This window comes from Sorex fumeus, unplaced genomic scaffold (assembly GCF_029834395.1).
Source record: "Sorex fumeus unplaced genomic scaffold, SorFum_2.1 ptg000063l, whole genome shotgun sequence".
NCBI classification, from domain to species: Eukaryota; Metazoa; Chordata; class Mammalia; order Eulipotyphla; family Soricidae; genus Sorex; species Sorex fumeus.
The window spans coordinates 48425586-48445889 of NW_026606120.1; the positions used below are offsets into that span (position 1 = coordinate 48425586).

The 20304-nt window shown below is 49.8% G+C and overlaps 1 protein-coding gene across 4 annotated transcripts in view; it reads left to right on the forward strand.

Moving 5' to 3' along the window:
- The first annotated feature begins 7817 nt into the window (after positions 1-7817).
- The window catches only part of MYO18A (myosin XVIIIA), a 103772-nt gene continuing 91285 nt past the window's right edge, over positions 7818-20304 (forward strand). For 2 of the 4 annotated variants that reach the window (XM_056127979.1, XM_056127982.1), the window contains exon 1: positions 12176-12190. The gene's annotated coding sequence lies outside the window, so the exon portion shown is untranslated. Of the gene's footprint in view, positions 7936-12175; positions 12191-20304 lie in introns of those variants that run through there. The other 2 variants (XM_056127980.1, XM_056127981.1) reach the window with 2 other exon arrangements.

Consider the following 20304-nt stretch of genomic DNA (forward strand, 5'->3'; position numbering starts at 1 on the left):
ACTGGGATTAATTGTTTCATTTTTATTTTTTTTGGCTTTTGGGCCCACCCAGAAATGTTCATGGTACTCCTGGCTGAGTGTTCAGGGATCATTTCCTGAGGAGCTTGGGGGAATCCTACAGAGCTGGGAATTGAACCTGGGGCTTCCACTTGCAAAGTGTATACTCAGTCATTTGGCTTTCTTCCTAACCATGAGCTAATCGCTTTAAATAAAATTGCTTATTTTGTTCTTTTGCACCCTGAAGAAGGAAGTATGCTTATAACCCCATTTTATAGATGAGGAAATTAAGTCTTAGGGGGGGCTAAGGAAATTGCTCACAGCTGTGCTGTCAGTCTGTGTGGCCCTGGCATTCATGCACAAGACACCGGACAGCAGCTGAGTTCAGTGTTCCAGGCTCTGCCTTTATTAGCCATGTGGCCTGGGGCAAATCAGTCCGTCCTCCTAAATCTAGTTTCTCATCTGTAAAGTGGGAATAATAACAGCATTTCCTAATAGGGTGATTGTGAGAATAAATAAGACAATGTCCATTAAAGGGTTAGCATAGCATGCGAGCGATGGCAAGAACTCAATTGATGCCAGTGGTTTTCATTATTACTATTACAGAAATTCCCACCAATAGCCAGTCAAAAACCAAGCTACGTGCCTTGAGAAGTGGGAAAATGCTGATATATTACCCTTGTGGACCCAGTGAGCTTGTACTCCAGTACAGGGTTCAGAACAAGGCCAGAGCTCCGTTTTAAAGAAATCTGTTAGGGGTTGAGACATTTGCAGGCAGCTGGCAGGAGAGTACAGAAGCAGAAATTCCAAAGCATGCTATTTTGCAAAGCAGGGTCTGGACCACCTCAAAGACATGAGTACATTTGGCAAATGCTTCCAGGCTACTAAGGTTATAATGCAAGACTGGCCACCTCAAGGACATCCCAAATGCATTCATGGTTGTGTTATGTCTCCCAGACTTAGCTGCCCCTCGACAGGCCCTACTCTCTGTGCTAGTCTGCTTGAAGTGAGCCTGTTTGAAATGTGGGCAGGGGCTCTTTTCCTCATTATTACCAGCTTTCTCAAAGTCAGATAATTTTAGGAGCTTAAGAACCTTATGGTGGTCAGGATGATTGCTCCAAGGCTTGGAAGCCGACCTCACATGCTGAGGGAAAAGCAGCTCAGATAGAAAAGGGACCACCAAGTAAAGGGTGCGTGGAGGGCCCACTCAGGATGGGAGATGTGAGCTGAAAGTAGACTATAGACCGAACACGATGACTACTCAATATCTACATTGCAAACCACAACACCCAAAAGGAGAGAGCAAAAGGAATGCCCTGCCACAGAGGCAGGGTGGGGTGGGGGGATGGGGAGGTTGTGGCGGGAGGGATACTGGGATCATTGGTGGTGGAGAATGGGTACTGGTGGAGGGATGGGTACTTGATCATTGTATGACTGAAAAGTAAGACAAAGTTTGTAAGTCTAACTCACAGTGATTCATTAGAAAATTTTTTTGATTCATTAAAAAATAAAAGAAAAAATCTTTTGGTGGTACTAAAGAAATCGTACAGGGGGTAGGGCATTTGTCAAGCATACAGCCAACCTGGGTTCCCTCCCAAGCACCACATATATTCCCCAGCACTGCCAGGAGTGATCTCTGAGCACTGAGTCAGGAGTAAGCCCTGAGTACTGCTGGGTATGGCTCAGTAACAACAAGTCTCACAATAGAGACGTTACTGGGCCTGCTCGAGCAAATAAACAAAAAAATAAAATCAAAATCAAAAAAATCTTCTGCAAGATTGGAGAGATAGTACAGGGGTTAAAGAGCTTGTCTTGGGGCTGGAGTGATAGCACAGCGGGTAGGGCATTTGCCTTGAACGCAGCCCGACCCAGGTTCAATTCCCAGCATCCTATATGGTCCCCCGAGCACGGACAGGAGTAATTCCTGAGTGCATGAACCAGCAGTAAAACCTGTGCATCACAGGGTGTGACCCAAAAAGAAAAAAAAAAAGCTTGTCTTGCACCCAGAAGGTCCTGGTGTGATCCCCAGCACCTCATATGATCCCCCAAGCACTATGAGGTGTGATCTTTCAGGTCAGTTGGAAGTAAGTCCTGAGCACAGCTGGGTGTGTCATGAAACATAGAAAGTATTATCTAAGAAGAACTGGCCTTTCCAAGGGGTTTGGGCTACTGTGTGTGGTCACTGCTGTTAACAGTTTTCTGTGAGGGTAGGGAAAGTTGCTTTCCTTTTACTTAATGCCAGGTCAGAGATTATTCTGGCATTTGGGAAGAAAAATCAAAAAACTCAAGTAGCTGTGTGCCAGAGTTAGTTAGAGGGCCTTTCAGTCTTGCCCGAGCTCTGAAACGGGTCCCTGGCTCGGGCCAGCAGAGCTCTTGGCACGCCATGTACTCTCCTAAGAGAGCCCTAGATGTGAGGCCATATCATCCCCGCCCCCCCACACACACAAAACCACCCAAACATAGTTGTTAATATGCCTATTCATAATTTCCCTACACTGCCACAGTGTGGGCAAAAAACACGGACTTTGGGTCTTGATACTTGACCCTGTCGCCGCAGGCTGTGTGCAAGCCACAGTCTGACTGCTCAATTTTCTGTACCTGGGAGTCAAACAAGATGAAACTAATAGAGTGAACAGCTGTGACAATCTTACTATCTACTGGGCATTATCCTTTTCGTATTTTGTATATTGAAATGTTAATCAACACTTTTCAAAGGAAGAGGTATGTTTTATTTTACTGTTTTAGATTCTGGCTCACACCACATCCAGCCATGCTCTGAGCCCACCCTGGCTCTGTGTTCAGGATCACTCCTGGTGGTGCTGGGGGACCTAAGGGGTTCCAGGGATCCATCCCAGGTTGGGTGTGTGCCAGGCAAGCGCCATACCCTCTGTACTATCTCTCCAGCCCTGAGCTCTTTAATTTACTTTTTTTATTTTTATTTTTACTTTAAATAACTTGTATCATTCTTAAATGTTTCTTCCAATTGTAAGTTGTCTTCTCATTTACTAAATATTCTCTTTTCCAGAGTATAAGTTTTTTTTTGTTTTGTTTTGGTTAGGTTTTTGGGCAAAACCCAGCAATGCTCAGGGTTACTCCTCATTCTTTGCTCAGGGGTCACTCCCAGGGATGACTGCAGGGACTTGAGTGGTTTAATGTGATATAAAAATCTGGTCAGCCATATGCAAGTCAAGGGCCTTAACTCCCATACTATCTCTTTGGCCCAAGAGCAGAATTTTTTTTTTTTTATAATTTTGCTCGAGCAGGCCCAGTAACGTCTCCATTGGAGACTTTGTTGTTACTGTGTTTGGCATATCGAATATGTCATGGGGAGCTTGCCAGGCTCTGCTGTGCGGGTGAGATACTCTCGGTAGCTTGCCGGGCTCTTCGAGAGGGGTGGAGGAATCGAACTTGGGTCGGCCATGTTGGCTGCGTACAAGGCAAACGCCCTACCGCTGTGCTATCGCTCCAGCCCTATACTTTTATTTATTGAATCACCGTGAGAGCAGTTACAAAGCTTTCGGGTCTAAGTCTCGGTCATACAATGAAACACCCATACCTTCACCAGTGCCCATTCTCCACTACCAAAAACCCCAGTATGCCCCCATCCCACACACTCCCCCTACCTGTGGGGCAGATGATTTCCACATTACTCTCTCTCTACTTTTATCACCTTCAATATTTTGACACCAAACCCACTATTATTATTTGAGATTTTACCCCAACACTCAGATCTGCTGAAAAGGCAACAGTAGACAATTTGTGTTCTATTTCTGGTTATGAATAACATGATGTCGCGTGGCTGCAGTAGGGCCACATGATTTTGAAATTCCGGAATTTTTTTGTTTTAAACACCATGAGGTACAGTTGTAGATTTACAATTTTTTGTGCTTGGGTTTAGATTATACAATGATCAAATACCCATCCCTCCACCAGTGCCCATTTTCCACCACCATGGATAATATCCCTCCCACCCCCATCCCTCCCATCCCACCCTGCCTCTCTGGCAGGGCGATCCCTTGTGTTCTCTCTCTCCTTTTGGGTGTTGTGGTCAAGAGCAGAATTTTTTAGTAAAATCTAGCTTATCAGTTATTTTTGTTTGATTTTTAGATTTTTGGGCCACAGCCATTGGTGTTCAGGGCTTCCTCCTGGCCCTGTGCTCCAAGACCACTCCAGGCCAGGGGCTCAGTGGAACACATGAAGTGCTAGAGATTGAACCTCTAAAGGCCGCATACAAAGCAAGTGTTCTACCTGTTATACTATCTCTCCAGCCCCTAAATTATTATTTTTTTGTATCTAGATGTGCCTTTGATAAACAAATCAACACATTATTTTATTTTAAAATTCTGTTATTTTCTCCATTTACTCAATGTTTCATTTCCTTTCTTGAGAATTTTTTACAGTCTAAATTGCCTTGTAATTCCCCCACTACCACCCAATGAAATTCCTAAATTTTTTTTTCTTTTTGGGTCACACATGGCGATGCACAGGGATTACTCCTGGCTCTGCGCTTAGGAATTACCCCTAGTGGTGCTCAGGGGACCATATGGGATGCTGGGAATTGAACCCCGGGTCGGCCGCGTGCAAGGCAAACGCCCTACCTGTTGTGCTATTGCTCCAGCCCCAAAATTCCTAATTTTTTTTAATGAAAAAAGTCTTTGATGTTGTATTTCAGAATTTCTCACCATACCTCAAGTCACCTAGATTTATCGTTGTGTTTTCTTCTAGTGGCTTGTTGGTTTTTTGTTTTACATTTAGGTCTCTGATTGCTTTTAATTGCTATAAAGTGTATAAGATTTGGGTACAGTGGCTGGGAAGATGGCTCAAAGAACTGGAGAACATGTTTTGCATGCAGGAGACTCAGCTCCATCCCTGGCAGCACATGGTTCCTTGAGCGGTGCTGACAGAATCCCCTGATTACCATGCCTGGAGTCATCCCTAAGTACTGCTGTGAAATCCCTGAACAAAACCAAACCTAAAAAAATTATGGTGGTGGGATTGGTGTTGAAATATTGAATGTAATAAATTATTGTGAACAACTTTATAAAAATAAAATAAAACTGGGGGGGGGGGGAATCCTAAAAGAAGCTGTAGGGCCAGAGAGATAGTACAGGGGAACTTGCCTTGTATACAGCCGGCTGAGATTCAATTGCTAGCATCCCTTATGATTCCCCAAGCACTTCAAGGAGTGATTCCTGAGTCCAAAGCCAAGAATGAACCCTGAACATCATAGGGTGTGGCTCCCTGCCAAACATACACACACACACACACACACACACCAAACAGACGAAACCTCTACATAGATCTTTTAAACTTTTTTTTTCTTTTTGGGTCACACTGGTAATGCACAGGGGTTATTCCTGGCTCTGCACTCAGGAATTACCCCTGGGAGTGCTCAGGGGATCATACGGGATGCTGGGAATTGAACCCAGATCAGGTGCATACACGGCAAATGCCCTACCTGCTGTGCTATCACTCCAGCCCCAAATCTTTTAAACATTTAAAAAAATTCTTTGTACTGCCGAAATTGGTCCTCCACATTCGAAGCATGCTTCTACCACCGAGTCACATTCCCTGCCCAGATTTTCTTTTTCTTTTCAGCCTGTGGATGTCCAATTTTTCCAGCATCACTTGTTGAAAAACTTAACTCCACCTTGAGTAATACTGCAAGTACTAGAAAGAGCTAGGATTTGAACCCAAGAACCTGATTCCAGAGTTCACATTCGCAGGAGTAGGAGAGATACAGGAGGCCAGGCACATGCCGTTCAGGAAGAACCTGCTTTGAATCCCTGACACCATGTATGTTCCCCAAGCACCACCAGGGGTCACTCCTAAGCACAGTCAGGATTAGTGCCTGAGCACCAGGTGTGGCTCAAAAAGTCTGCAACTGTACTTCATGATGTTTCACTATTAAAAATTTTTAAAATAAAAAACAGTTAAAAATAATAAAAATTCAAAAAGAGGAGGCGAACAATAGTACAACAGGAGGGGCATTTGCCTTGCTCACAGCCAACCTTCGTTCAATCCCCAAACACCGCCAGGAGTGATTCCTGAGTGCAGAGCCAGGAGTAACCCCTGAGCATCTTTGGGTATAGCCCCAAAAGATGGGGGCGGGGGAGATGGGGGGGACAGGAGTAGACAGAGTGCATGCTGTCAGTGTCTTTTGTTTGTTTTTAGAGCACACCAGATGGTGCTCAGGGCTTAACTTATTCCTGACTCTGCACTCAAGGATCACTCCTGGTGGGGCTCAGGGAACCATATGGGATGCGGGGATTGAACCCAGGTCGTCTGTGTGCTAGGCAAGTGCCCTGTCAGCTGTACTACCCCATGCTATCACTCTGTTCACACAGTTTCTGTGACAATAAATGTCTCCCCTATAGGTTTGGTGTGAGAAATGAAGATAGGCACATAGTAGGTGTTCAAGAAGGAATAGCGATTGTCATTGTTTCTTGTAGCCTGCAAGTTTCACTCAGATGTCTCCTCAGGGGCAGAGTCAGAAGTAAGCCCTAAGTATCTTCAGGTAGCTGTGCCCCGCCCCCCCCCAACCACCCCACACTCCAATCAAATATTTTCTCAGAGCAGCTCTGTTCAACTCCTTCTACCAAAGGCACCTATACCAATCATAGGCCTATTTCACCATGCAAGGGACACGAGCAAGCCCACTCCCCTGCCCCCCCCACCATGTATAGTCCCTGGAGAGAGACTCTCCTGAGTTCTCTGTGTCCCCCAGAGTTCCCGGGGCTGCACTGACCATGCAGCAAGCCCTCCAGAAGTTCATTGAGTTTGGTTTGTTTGCTGCTCCTTTATCCAAAGTACACTCTAGCTGTGGTCCATTCCTCAGGATTTCTCTGCTCTTAGCTCTCAGTTTAGACCTTCCCTGATCTGTCACCTGGGGAAGTGCCTGTTTGGTCCATCTCTTGCAGGCAGCTGCCTTAGTCTGCTATACACTCTTACCTCTCCATCTCACTTAGTTTCTTCCACATTCCGTGGTACCCCAAACCAGAAGAGACATGGTCTGAAGAAGTGACCATCTGTCCCTCATTCTCCCAGACGTAAGACGAAACACCTGTCTTAGATGCTTGGTTTCCAGATCCCTCTGGCCTCTCTCCGGAAAGCTAAGTTTTTTCCCCCCACCATGTAGAGTGGCCCACTTGATATTTGCAGAACCCGTCCAGGAACAAACCTCAGCCCCGAAAGTGCTGGGAAGGCTGTGCCCCTCTGTTTCACTCCTTCAGGAAGTAAATGCCACTTACGGCTAGCAGGGTGCCTTGGGTCCTGGCTGACACCCTCAGGTAGCCTTGGTCTCAAACCAAGCCCCCAGAAGCCTGTGGTCACTCTGGGGAGAACATCCTTCAGTGCCCCGCGGATGTGGCAGTCGGTTCCTCTCCACCCACCTGGCTCCACCTGGAGCCCTGAGTGTGCATTTCCAGAAGCACGGGGAAAGCGGTGGCCAGCACGACTCAGTTGCTTCCTCTGCTTAGCACTGCCTGGGGTGGGGGCACCTTCTCGGGCACAATCCGCAGAGTGAGTGCCCGCCGATGGTCAGAACCTGTCTTCCGCTTTCCCCGAGACCTTACCCGGGTGCTCGCCAAACTCAGTGCGCTTAGCGCATTGTGTAACACACAGTGCAGCAACGCAGCCTCCTGCTGTGCCCGCGGCAACCCGGACCTCGGGCCAGAGCCTTTCGGACTCGGCCCCTGAGGACTCGGGGGTTCCCAGTGCCCGCGCGGCCCGTCTGGAGGCGCGCCCAGGCGCTGCCAGGAAGGCGGGCGGGCGTTCATTCCCCGAGCCGCCAGCAGGGAGCTCCCTTTCGGCTCGGCTCGCGCGGCCGCGGGGGGCGGCGCTGCGCTGCGCCGCGCTGCGCTCCAGCCCCGACCGGGCCGGGGCCGCTGGATGCCGCGTCTCGGCGTCTGCTGCCTGGCGGGCGGGCTCCCGCGGCGGGTGAGTGCGGGGCGGCGGGGACGGCCGTTCGGTGGCGGGCCGGGCCCGGTGGGGCGGCGGGCCGGGCGCGGGCCGGGCGGGCGCGCGGGTGGCGGGGCCCGCCGGCTCCTCCTCCTCCCCGTCCCCTGGAAGCAGCGGCCCGGACTCCTGGCTCCGGTCCCCGGCGGTGCGCGGAGCTCGGCGCCCGGGAGTGGGGGCCGGCCGGGAGAGCCGAGGGGGCGCTCCCGTCTCTTTGCACCTCGGACGACGCGGGGAGACAGGACCGGGTGCCGGTGGCTTTCAGTTTAGTGGGGGGTTGGGGGGGCGCGGAGGAGGGAGACCAGGGGCTGGGGAGAGCCCAGGTGGCCCGGAGCTGCGGGATGGGGGTGCAGCCCCGGGGACCGGGGATGGTGGGGGGCTTCTGGGGCCAGGCCCAGGCTCCTAAAGAGAACGATCGAGCGAGGCGCTGAGAAGGCGGCGGGGAGGGCGAGCACCTCCACCGGCTCTTTATCCTCCCCGCGGCCTTCACCCACTCCTGGCCAGGCGGACAGCGGGCTCCTCTCGGAGGAGCAGCTGCTAGACAGCTGGGAAAACAATGGAGACCCCGCTTCCCCGCGCCCTCCCTCTGGACAGAAGATGGGGGGATGGGCGGCGTTGGGGACTGGAGCTTGCAGGTGCCCCCTGTGGCTGGCGGCTCACCTCACCTTGCCCTGCCCAGGGTGGGGTGTGTGTGGGAAGGTCGGACAGTCTGCCCCAGGCCTCTGCCAGGGACCGCCCTGACGCCCCGCCCTACCAACCTGTCATGCCAGTTGTTTCACCAATGGGAAGGAGAGGTGGGCCCGTCAGCTGCCTTCCACCCCTGTGTGGGGTAGGTTTGGGGTGCCAGCTACATGGTAAGTGGGTCCTATTCCTGACTGATAAGGCCTACGGGGCCACACCACGCATTGGGGCTTTGTTGTGTGTGTGATGGGGGCGAGGGTGTCACCCTGTTGCAAGGCACCTGTGTCCTGCTGATTAGTTTCAGAGCCGCAAGCTGGCTGGGGAGTGGGGTGAAGGTGGAGAGAGCAGCCAGGTTTTAGCGGAGTGGCCATTTGTCTGGTCACTGGGCATGTGTTTACCCGTGTGTTGCTGTTTGTGTGGGCCAGGGAGGATGCTTCCTGGAGGGACTCTGCACTTAGGGATTTCCTGCCATCAGTCTCCTGAAATTATGGAATGGGGGTCCCTGCCTCCTTCACATTTGGCAATGGCTTATGCTGGTTTGCAGAGACCAGTTTGTGTTTTGTGGTTTCTGGCATGTCTAGGGTGAGGAAACCTTGTAAGTACTCAGCCCTCAGTACCCTTCCTCCCATTGGAGAGTGAACTGAGTGTGCATGTGAGTGTGAGCATGAGTGTATGTATGTGAGAGTGTATGTAAGAGTGTCTTGTGTATGGGTTGGGAGTGAGTGTGAGTATGTGAATGTATGAGAATAAGAGTGTGTGTGTTTGAGAGAGAATGAGAGAGAGAAAGAAAGTGTGTGTGTGTGTGTGTGTGTGTAAGAGTCTGTGAATGTGTGAGTGTGAGAGGGTGTGTACAAGTGTACTGGCCTGTGCAGGGAAATCACCCAGATGACTAAGAGCACAATTACCTTAGCAATCATTGATAGGCTGAAGAGGTAGTTCAGCAGGTAGGGCACTTGCCTTACATGTGGTCAACCCAGGTTTGAATCCAGGTTCCCTGGGTGCTGTGAGGAGTGATCCCTGAGCGCTGCAGAGTTAGGAGTAAGCCTTAAGCATTGCCGGGTTTGGCCCAAACACCAAAAAAAAAAAAAAGGTAAGACTTTGAATCTGGAGGTGCAAGATCTATGTGCGGGGCGTGGAGCCCTTTTCTTGGGCACGTTGGAATCCTGTTGTCATGACAGTGGGCCCAGGCTTGCCTAATGTTCCCCACCCATTTTTTTCGGGGTGCTTTCTATTTGGGGATATTGAAAGTCACTCTCCTAAGCGCTCTGACTTCCTGGCTGACCTCACTGGCTCTTTTTCAATGGCCTGCCATCTCCTCAGCTTCCCCTCTGTCCTTTTGTGATGAGGACTTTCCAGGAAACGTCCTCCTGGACATGACTGGTTATATATAGCCTTGGGTGGAGGTGTACATGTCCATTTGGTCTTGGGCACACTGGGTTGGGGCCTCAATTACAGGAAGACCAATAGGGAAAGCTATTGTGTATGGGGAGGAGGCTAAGGGTGGAAGGTGCGGTGGAGAGGGGGCGTGGGAGGGATAGAATGCTGGTGGTCACTTCCTTTAGTAGCTTTGAACTTTGAACATTGGAGGACCTGGTCCCTGGCAGCCGAGGATCCATTTTGTTTACTCTCTGACATGGCTCAGGTGCCAGGATGTGTGCCTGAGAGCTTCCTCAGGGCCCTGGCTCTCCTCAGAACCCTCACTTGCATCGGGCCTGTCTTGACTCCAGCCCTCTTCAGAGGTCCCCGCTTGATGCTACTCTCTCAGGCAAGGATGTTTCAGTAAAGTTGGGCCTGAAAGCTCCAGGATCCCCCCAGAGGCAGGGATTTAAAGGTGGTGGGTGGAGTAGAAGTGGGGCTGGTCTGAAAGGGATAATGCCCCCTACTTGGGCTGTGAACTGGAGCGATAGCACAGCAGGTAGGGCATTTGTCTTGCATGAGGCCGACCAGAGTTCAATTCCTGTCCCTCTTGGAGAGCCTGGCAAGCTACGAGAGTATCCCGCCCGCATAGCAGAGCCTGGCAAGCTCCCCGTGGTGTATTCGATATGCCAAAAACAGTAACAACAAGTTTCACAATGGAGACGTTACTGGTGCCCGCTTGAGCAAATCAATGAACAGTAGGAGGAGGACAGTGCTACAGTGCTACTTGGGCTGTGAAGCAGTTAGTTGCTGGAACTCAGGAAACCTTGCCCTGGACTTGGGATATTCCCAACCTCCAAAGGAGCTGGGTGAGGTCCCACACCCGGAGTGGACACCATAGGAGGGACCAGAGTATCCAAGTGAGCGGAGTCCTGTTGTTGGCCATGGGCCAGCCCCAAGCCTTCTCCCAGGCCTCTCCTGGGTGTGGGGGAAAAAACTGAGAGGCTCCAGCCTGAGGTAGTTTGAAGGTCAGAGGGGGTGGGAAGGCCCAATACATAGTGGGGTTTTTTTTTGAGGTTTTTTTTTTGGTTTCGGTTTTGGGGCCACCATAGAGATCCTTAGGGCTTACTTCTGGCTATGCACTCAGGAATCACTCCTGCAATGCTTGAAGGGCACTATAGGGGATGCTGGGGATGGAACCCTGGTTTGCAGTATGCAAGGCAAGCGCCCTACCTACTGTACTATCACTCGGGCCGTCCCTCTAAATTTTTAGAGGGGATGGTGGTGATGGCGCCTTTAAGTTCTGCTTTGGGCCCAGCCCCTGGGGTGCCTTGAGATTTGCACTCTTCCCCATCACCACTTTCTGAGGTCCTTAGAGGTGGGATTGGGTAGTAGAGGAAAATTGGGAGGGGATAGGAGAACAAACCTGAACCCCCCCCCCCCCCCACACACACACACCTCCCCAATCCCCCTCCTCCCATTCTGTGGAAGTGGGAATTGTGCATAGTAAATCAGCTCCAATTCCTTGACATTTCCAGTCGTTTACACAGGCAGCTGTTTCAATTGTGGACTGACGATTTTACAGGGCCCAGGACTCTTTGCCTCTGCCAGGTACTTTATTGTCACTTACAGGGGATTATTTTTATGGTTCTCCAGTATCCAGAGATGCCGAGGGGCCCAAGGTCACGCGGCTCGGTGGAGCGGAATTGGAACCTGCCGCCTGAGCCTGAGCCTGAGCTGAATAGCTCTTTCCGCAAAGACCAGGGCCTCCGCCAAGTCGGGACTCCCCGGCCCCTGGAGATTTTATAGTTGAGGCCTCAGAGGGGAGGGACTTGCTCAAGGTCACAAAGAATGTGGGGGTGGCGCGGCGCGGTGCGGTGCGGAGAGTATTGGCGGAGTTGAGCGCCTTCGCCCCGCACCGGCCCACCGGGGGCAGAGTGCTGGCGCCTCTCCCGCTCTCCTTTCCCCTCGTGGCCCGCGGGATCACCGCGTTCCGGAGGAGCCGGCATCGCCGCGGGAGGTGCCGCGGGGCTGCGGCTGAGCCGGCCCTGCTGCCTGCCGGGGGCGAGGGCCGCCGGCTCCCCGCGCGCGGCCGGCGGGCCCCGGGAGCCGGCTGGGCCGGGCGGGCCGCCGAGGTCATGTGAGAAGCGCAGCCCGGGCGGGCGAGCGCACCTGGAGCCCGATAAGCCCCGAGCAGGCCGTGAGTCACGCGGCGCTGCGGAGCTCGGCGCTGCCGGCCGGGGAGAGGCGCGGCGGCGGCGGCGGGCAGCCCGCCCGCGGGGGCTGGGGACCCGCCGGGCCAGGTGCCGCGCAGCCCGCGCCCGCGTGCGCAGTCGGCGGGCGGCCGGCGAGCAGCTCCAGGCCCCCGGGCCGGAGGAAACGGCCGCCCCGGGAGGTCAGAGGCCGAGGGAGAGAGGCTGGCTCTCTGGGGAAAGTATTTCCTTTGTATTTATTTATGAGTGTGGTCTGCGGGTGGGGTGAGGGGGACGAGCCCTTTTAAGTACCCGTCCACAGCGGCCAAAGTCTGGGCGCCCTTGTCTTGGGATTCTAACGTTATAGTTTCCACTTCCTGGGGTTTCTGCTTTGCCAACGGCAGGGTGACCCACTTAAATCTGTCCCGCTTAAAGCCACAAGACACCAGTGAGATCTATTTTAGCCCAGTCCCTCAAGTCCCTGAAACATTTGAAAGACGTGAGGTGGCAAACTCTTTAATGTTAAAAAGAATTGCTTACTTATTTGGTTAAGCTTTGCTTCTCTTCCTTTTTTTTTTTTTTTGGTGCTGGAGGTGACTCTAGGGATCGCTCTACCCGCTTTTCTTTTCTTCACCCCCCCCCCTTTTTTTAAAGAGGGGGCCACACGCGTTGGTGCCCAGGGCTCTGGCTCCTTCTTGATGTGCAGCTAGACTGTTGACTTGTCTAGCTGGATCATACGATGTGGATCATACGATGTGCCAGAGAGGAATCTAGCTATCTGGTTTTCTATATGCAAAGTACATGCTCTCCTTTGAACTGTTTCTCCCGCCCCCAGACGCTTTATTTAAAATTTACTTAATGGCAAAAGTAACATGCCCATGAAACATTCAGCCCCTCAGAAGTATTACTTGAGAGAAAGCTACAATGTTACCTCTTTGCCTTACTCCACCCAGCAAACCTCTAAAAACTAACTTTCTTGTAACTTTTTGACTACTAAAAATAGTATTATGTATATTCATATTTTAATGTTCAGTGAATATAGTTTTATATACATTGTATAAATATTCGCTTTTGTTTCGGGGCCATTGCCCAGGGCTTCCTCCTGGCTCTGCACTCAGGGATCACCCCTAGTGGGCTGTGGGGAACCATATTCGGTGCCAGGAATCAACCCAGGTTAATTGCGTACTAACTAGGCAAGTGCCCTGTCTGCTGTACTATCTCTCCAAACCCTAAAAGTATTTTGTATAGGAAACAACATGTAGAAAGTAGAATAAAAATTGTACATCTTCCTACTACTTGAAGTTCCTAAAGTTAAATACAGTATGTGTACACACCTACTAGGTAAATACTCTTCTTGTAAAGAGCTAAAACAGGCTGAAGAACAGCAGGTTGAGTGCTTGCCTTGCAGGAGGCTGACCCAGGTTTGGTCCTGGCATCTGATATCGTGTCCTCTGAGCCTGGCAGGCGTGATTCTTAAGTGCAGAGTTAGGAGTAACTCCTGAGCACCACTGGGTGTGCCCCCTCAACCTCCCTCCCCAAAAGAGACTAAAACAATATAGATAAAATACAAGTTGGCTTTAACCCTTGTAAAAGCCCTTTCCCCCAGAGTATGCTAGTTGTTCTATTTATGTGCAGATATTATACATCATATGTATATGTGCACATATACATAGTTAAAACTTTTAGTAAAAGTTACATAGTATTCTACAACTTGATCTTTTTCATTTAGCAGTATAATTTAGTCAGTCTAAACAAATCTACCTCATCTTCATGAAACCTGCCTAATTGTATGGTTTAGTTATTTCCCTCATGACGGGCATTTATATTGACAGATTTTTTTTTTTTGCCATCACTGACAGTGCTACAAAGTAAATTAGCCATGCTAATTATGTGACGATACCTCTACATGTACTATAAGTGGAATTGGCTACAGAGATATTATGCTTATTTAAATATTTTCTTTACTATCATCAACTTGCTTTCCTTATACCAACAGGCATACCCATTTCTTCCCATCCTCGATTGATGTTATTGCTTCTGATAGTTTATTTGACTACGCTGCTATGTGAAACAGAATAGTACATCCGTGAATACTACTGATGCTGATTATCTATTCATTTCTGTTGGCCATTCTTATTTCTGTGTATATGAATTGCCAGGGTAAGCCCTTGGCAGTAGCCAAGGGGTTCTGGACTGGAGCCAGTGGGATCCAGCTCAGCCTTCACGTGGTTACTTGGTTGCCTTCACTTCTCTGGACTTAGTTTAATATTAAGGCATTTTTTAAGCATTAAGATTTTATATATTGGACAAGGGATGTGATTCAATGGGTGGAGTACATGCCTTGCATTATGTGAGGCCCAGGATTTGGTCCCCAGTATCAAATGCCTTTCCTTTGGCACCCATGGGAGGTAGCCCCCATCAAGGAAAGATTTTATGTCCTAATTCGTTTCTCTTGTGCTCGTAGTCATCTGTGTACTTTACCATCTACTCTACAATCTCCTGTAGATGGAAATAATGTACTCTGCTAATGCAAAATACTAGTTTTTTTGTTTGTTTTTGTGGCATCAAACTCAGGCATTGGAGGCATGTGCTCTATTGTTGACTCTAGGTACCATTCTTATTACATATATATATATATATTGCTTTTTGGGTGACACCCAGCAATGCTCAGGGGTTATTCCTGGCTCTACACTCAGAAATCACTCCAAGCGGTGCTGGGGGACCATATGGGAGGTCGGGGATGGAACCCGGGTTGGCCACATGCAAGGCAAATGCCCTACTATCGCTCTGGCCACTCTTATTCTTATTTTTCAGTTAGGAGCCTATACCTGGCTGTGCTCAGGGCTTGCTTACTTACTCCTGACTTTGTGCTCAGGAATCACTCCTGGCAGTGCTTGTGGCCAAATATGGTGTTGGGGGTTGAACTTGAGATGGCTGCATGCATGGCAAGCACTTAACCCCCTGTACTATTTCTCTGGCTCCACAGTACCATTCTCAAGAGGTTCCTCTGGGCTAGACATTACATGATCAGTTTATGTACATATTTAATTCCCATGCCTTATGTGTTAGTTACAGTTATTATCTCCATTTTACAGATGCAGAAACAGAAACACCAGGGACCTTAGTAATTTGTCCAAGATTGCATAGCTTTTGATTTATTTGGTTTTGTGGCCATACCCAGCAGTACTGAGGGGCTGCACTGCCAGAGATGATCAGGAGACCATGCAGTGCCAGTGATTGAACCCAGGACTCTGGCATGCAAAGCATGCAGACTAGCCCTGTGAGCTATCTCCCTGCCCAAGATTACATAGTTTTAAACTCAGATTTCTTTCCAGGTTGTATTTTTGTTTTTGTTTTTTTGTGATCCTGGCAGTGCTCAGACCTAGCTCTGCACTCAGGAATCACTCCAGGTGGTGTTCGGAAGACCATCTCAGGTGCTTGGGATTAAACCCAAGTCAGGCCAAGCGCAAAGCCTTACCCACTGTAGTATCACTCCCGCCCAGATTTCTTTGACATCTGAAACCTACGCCGTTTCATTAGTTTACTTATATCCTGTATATTTCATAGGCGCCTGATAGATATTTCTCCCATTTATTACAAAACTGAATGAACATTCAGAAAAATAAAAGAATATTACAGCCTCCACTTCACCCCCTAGAACTTCACTAATATTTTACTCTCTCTCTCTCTCTCTTTCTCTTGTTTTGGTTTGCTCTTGCATTGGGACTATCCCTTCTCACTGCTCTGGGTCACTCCCAGAGGTGCTCAGGGTACCATGCAGTGCTGGGGATTGAACACAGACTGCCTGAGGTGAAGCATGTGCTCCTGCCCTCTGTGCCAGTATCTCCCAGCCCCGCTTTCACTCACACTTCCCTTGGTCTATCAAACTTTTCATGCTGACGCATCTCAGAGTAAATTTTAGACCTCAGTATCCTTTGCTCCAAATACTTAAGCACATGTGTCACTAACTAGAATTCAATATTTGTTTATAGCGCTCTTTTTTCTGTTAAGTCAATATCTCACAATGAAGTGCACAAATCCTAGGTGTACTTCTTATGACCGTTGACAAATACTAACACTTATCAGCCCAAACTCCTATCAAGATATGAGTTTTTTTCCCACACACAGTTGCTTCCATTTTCCTTGAGTGTGAGTCGTAAATCATTGCTCCTGTTGTTGGAAGGAACCACACACACACACACACGTGTTTGAGTGGAGAGGTGCTTGCCCTCAAGATCTTATCTTGTCTTAAAGTGGTAAAGCAGCTTAGTTGACTGTACTTTGTTTCTGTTTTTGTTGTTGTTGTGGGGCCACACCCCGAAATGCTCAGGGTTTACTCCTGGTTCTGTGCTGAGCTATCAGTCCTTGCAGGGCTCAAGAGACCATATGAAGTAGCTGGGGATTGAACTCATGTCATTGGACCATTGTACTATCACTTCAGCCCCTATTTCGGTTTGTGAAATAGTGGAAGCGAGATACCTTCGGCACATAATCCATTTTGTATGGATACCCTCTGTTTACACACTGACCTTCCTGCCACTTTAAATTACAAAAGCCTTTTGGGGGTTAGTGTGAGGGGGCGGAAAAGTAGAGAAGGAAGTCAGAAACTGTAAGGTCACTTTCCCAGTAGCAGGTACGATGCTGGGAAGCCCAAGGTCTCTAAGAAGGTGACATTGCCCAGGTCTTTAATGCAGTGGTTCTCTTGTCTTTGGGGTGTGGGGTGTAGAGGATACATTCAGCATTCCTGAGGCTAGTCCCAGCTCTCTGCTTGGGGGTCATTACTGGCAATGCTGAGGCTCCATCCCAAGCCTCCTGCTTGCTACGCATGCGCTCTTGCCCGCTGAGCTCTTTCTCCAGCCCTGTTGGTGGATTGGCAGGTGGGAGTTTCGGAGCAACAACTCCGGCAGCTGTTGTAGATCTGATTTGGTGGGAGAGGCTGCAGCTAGCCAGGCTGATCCACACGTGTGGTAGGTCCCGGGGAGAACCCCAGCCATGGCAGGCCAGGCCTATGGTAATGAGAGATGATAGAGCACAAGAGGTAACCTGTGAGGTCTGGGTCCCTGTGGTGAATGAGGATGTTTGGGAAGAGCTGGAATGGCCTCAGTCTCTGAAGGCTTCCAGTGTTGGAACGAGAGGTGTGACTTCGTCAGAGGTTAATACCTAATCTGTGTCCACAAAGAGTTAGATATTTGGAATTTTTTGAGTTAGAAGAGACCTAGATCATCTGAACAAATCTTGAGCAAAATGACAGGCAGAGATTTGTTGACAGTTCCAGGCCTGGGCACCGGACCCCTCTCCTCTCTTCTAGCCCCCGGCCCCCACCTCCAGCCCCCTTGCTCTGCTCTGACTCTCCTTCCGGTTGGTTCTGCTACTGCTGAGGGGCAAGCTTTAGCTAAGGCAGGCTTTGACCTGAAATTACTTCTCAGGAACTTTTCACCCTGAAGAATCTAGAATTCTGGGACCTGTTTTTAGTTGAAATGGCTCAGATAGCTGGCCTCCAGTAAGAAATGACCAGGATTGGGTAAGGATTTGAGTGAGAGTTGGAGACTCCCCAAAAAATGTCTTGGTGGGGGAGTACTCTAGGTAATTGGGGTCTCTGTGGCTTGGCTAATGTCAAAATACCCTTCTGTCCCCTCCAAATTCCCAGCGCAGTTTTGTTTCTTCATTTCTCCCACACAAGCCCGGGGAATCGTCTTCTAAACCAGCCTCCTCTGTCTGTGTAGGTAGCGGTGAGGAGGAGGAACTGTCTGTGAACTGTCTGTGCCCCCACCCTGCAGATTTTCAGGAGGCAGCGAGACTCTCCCACGTCCAGGCTCTGCCCTGTCAAGAGGATTCCTGCTGTCAGGCCCCCCCTCCCACTTGCCGACCCAGCTGCCCAAGGCCCCCCTTTCTCTCTGCCTCTTGGGCCCTAGATTTCTTATCTTTCTGTACCTAGATCCTGTATATGGAGTTGTTTTTTGTTCTGTTTTTGTTCTGGGGCCATACCCAGCAGTGCCCAGGGCTTACTCCTGGCTCTGCACTCAGGGATAATTCCTGGCAAGCTCGGGGACCAGATGGGTGCTGGGGACTGTACCCAGGTCAGCTTTGTGCAAGGCTAGTGTCCTCCCTGCTATACCATTACTCCTGCCTCCAATGCGTGGCACTGAGAAACAAGAGTTCAGAGGAGAACTCTGCTTTACCAGGTAGAAGCTGAGGTCGGCGGGGGGGGGGGGGGGGGGGGGAGGTGGGGGCGTGGGGTGGAGAACAAGGGTACCTGCTAGATCCACAAGAAACCAGTGACTCGACCAGATTTTCCACCTCTTTGGATGTACCCTACAACTAAAGATTTCTTTAACATTGCCCTCAGTCTGATAACCAGCAGCCACGCGGGGCTGTTAATAGCTGCAATGTGGTTAGTCTGAATTGAGACATGCTCTAAATGTAAAATACACACTGGATTTTGAATATGTAACTGGGAAGGGAATGTGAAATAGTTCATTATTGTGTATATGGATTATATGTCGAGATGGCAGAATTTTGGATATACTTTTTATTGGATATATTTACACTTAATAAAAAAATCACTCAAGTTAATTTCATCTGTTTGTTTTTGCTTTTTAAAATACGGCTGCTTGAAAATCTTGTTTTTGGCAGTGGGGTGTGGTGGTGGGGGTCACAACCCCCCTGTGCTGGGGCTGCTTGGGGCTTGGTGCTTAGAGATTGTTCTCAGCAGTATTTGAGGGATGGGAATTGAGATACTTTTTTTGTGGTTTATTTGTTTTGGGGCCATATCCAGTGGTTTAGTGCTCAGGGCTTACTGTGGGCTTTGCGCTCAGGGATCACTCCTGGCAGTGCACAGGAGACCACAGCCCATGCCAGGGATAGAACTGGAATCAGCTGCGTGCAATGCCAAGTGCCTTAACTGTTTGGGAGGATGGGAATCAAAACCAGAGCTGCACACATGCAAGGCAAGCGCTGTCCCACCGAGCCACTTCCCCACCTGAGAGCATCTTCAATGCAGCACTGCGGTAGAAAGGATCGGGAACCGCATGGGCCAGGGGTCTGGGCAGTGGGAAGCACCAGGACTTGGAAGTTCCTGGCCTGGATGCCTACCTAGTCCTTGTACCAGGATGGGGGGGGTGTCCCACTGAAAAAAGTGGGGAGCCTGGAGGGTCCTGCTAGGTTGAGGAGAGTACGCAGAGAGGAAAACTCTCTCCATTGCCTTCTCAGAGGTCAAGGAGTGAGCTTCTAGGTCCTGTGTCTGGAACACAGGTGGGAGGCCTTCGTGGAAAGAAAGCAACTGCATTTAATTTCTAATTAGGCTGTGTCCTACTTCTGCTTCATGTTCCCTGCTGGTTGGATTAATAAAGGTGCTCTCAACTTCATACCCACTAGGTTTTTCTCTGTCCTCTCCCCTGATTGTATGGGGTGGAGGGTTGGGGATGAGTTGGTGCCCTGGGCACACGTGCCCTGGATCTGGGGGTGTCTTTCAGGAGACCGAAGACTTTTTTCCTGAAGCTATATTTAGGTGTCTGGGGAAAAGGATGTGAGTTTTTCAGGATCCTGTTTATCCAGCAATCCACCCCCACTTCGCAGCTGTCTGTTCAGTGTGTCTGGAACTTCCTTCCCTCCCTCTGTGTTATATTTTGGGTGTCCAGGCCCTGGAAAGAGCAGAGTATTGGCCACCGAGTCCCGGCAGTGGCACTTATTGGTGGCATGACAATTACCTTGTAGTCTTTTGACTCCTGTCATTCTAGTTTGTAAAGTGAAGATAATGCTATCGAAGGGAAGAAGCGAGGTTCCAGTGAGATAGTGTAACTGCCTGCTATTATGCCTGGCACGTGGACTCATTCTCTGGGCACTTCCACCAAGCAGTGGCTAAGGATCCTTTCCTGGGAATGGCAGGTTTGGGTTAGTATCCAGGAGCACAGATGCTGCCTTAATGGACACGTGGTGATGGTGGACAAATCCCTTCCATTACTTCTTTGTATTGGCTTGGGGGACCACACCTGGCAATGTTCCTGGTTCTCTGCTTAGGGGTCTCTCCCAGTAGTAGTGGGAATTAAACCCACGCCTTATGCATGCAAAGCATGAACTCAACCCATTGAGCTATCTTTCTAGCCCTGCATTCAATTCTAAAATA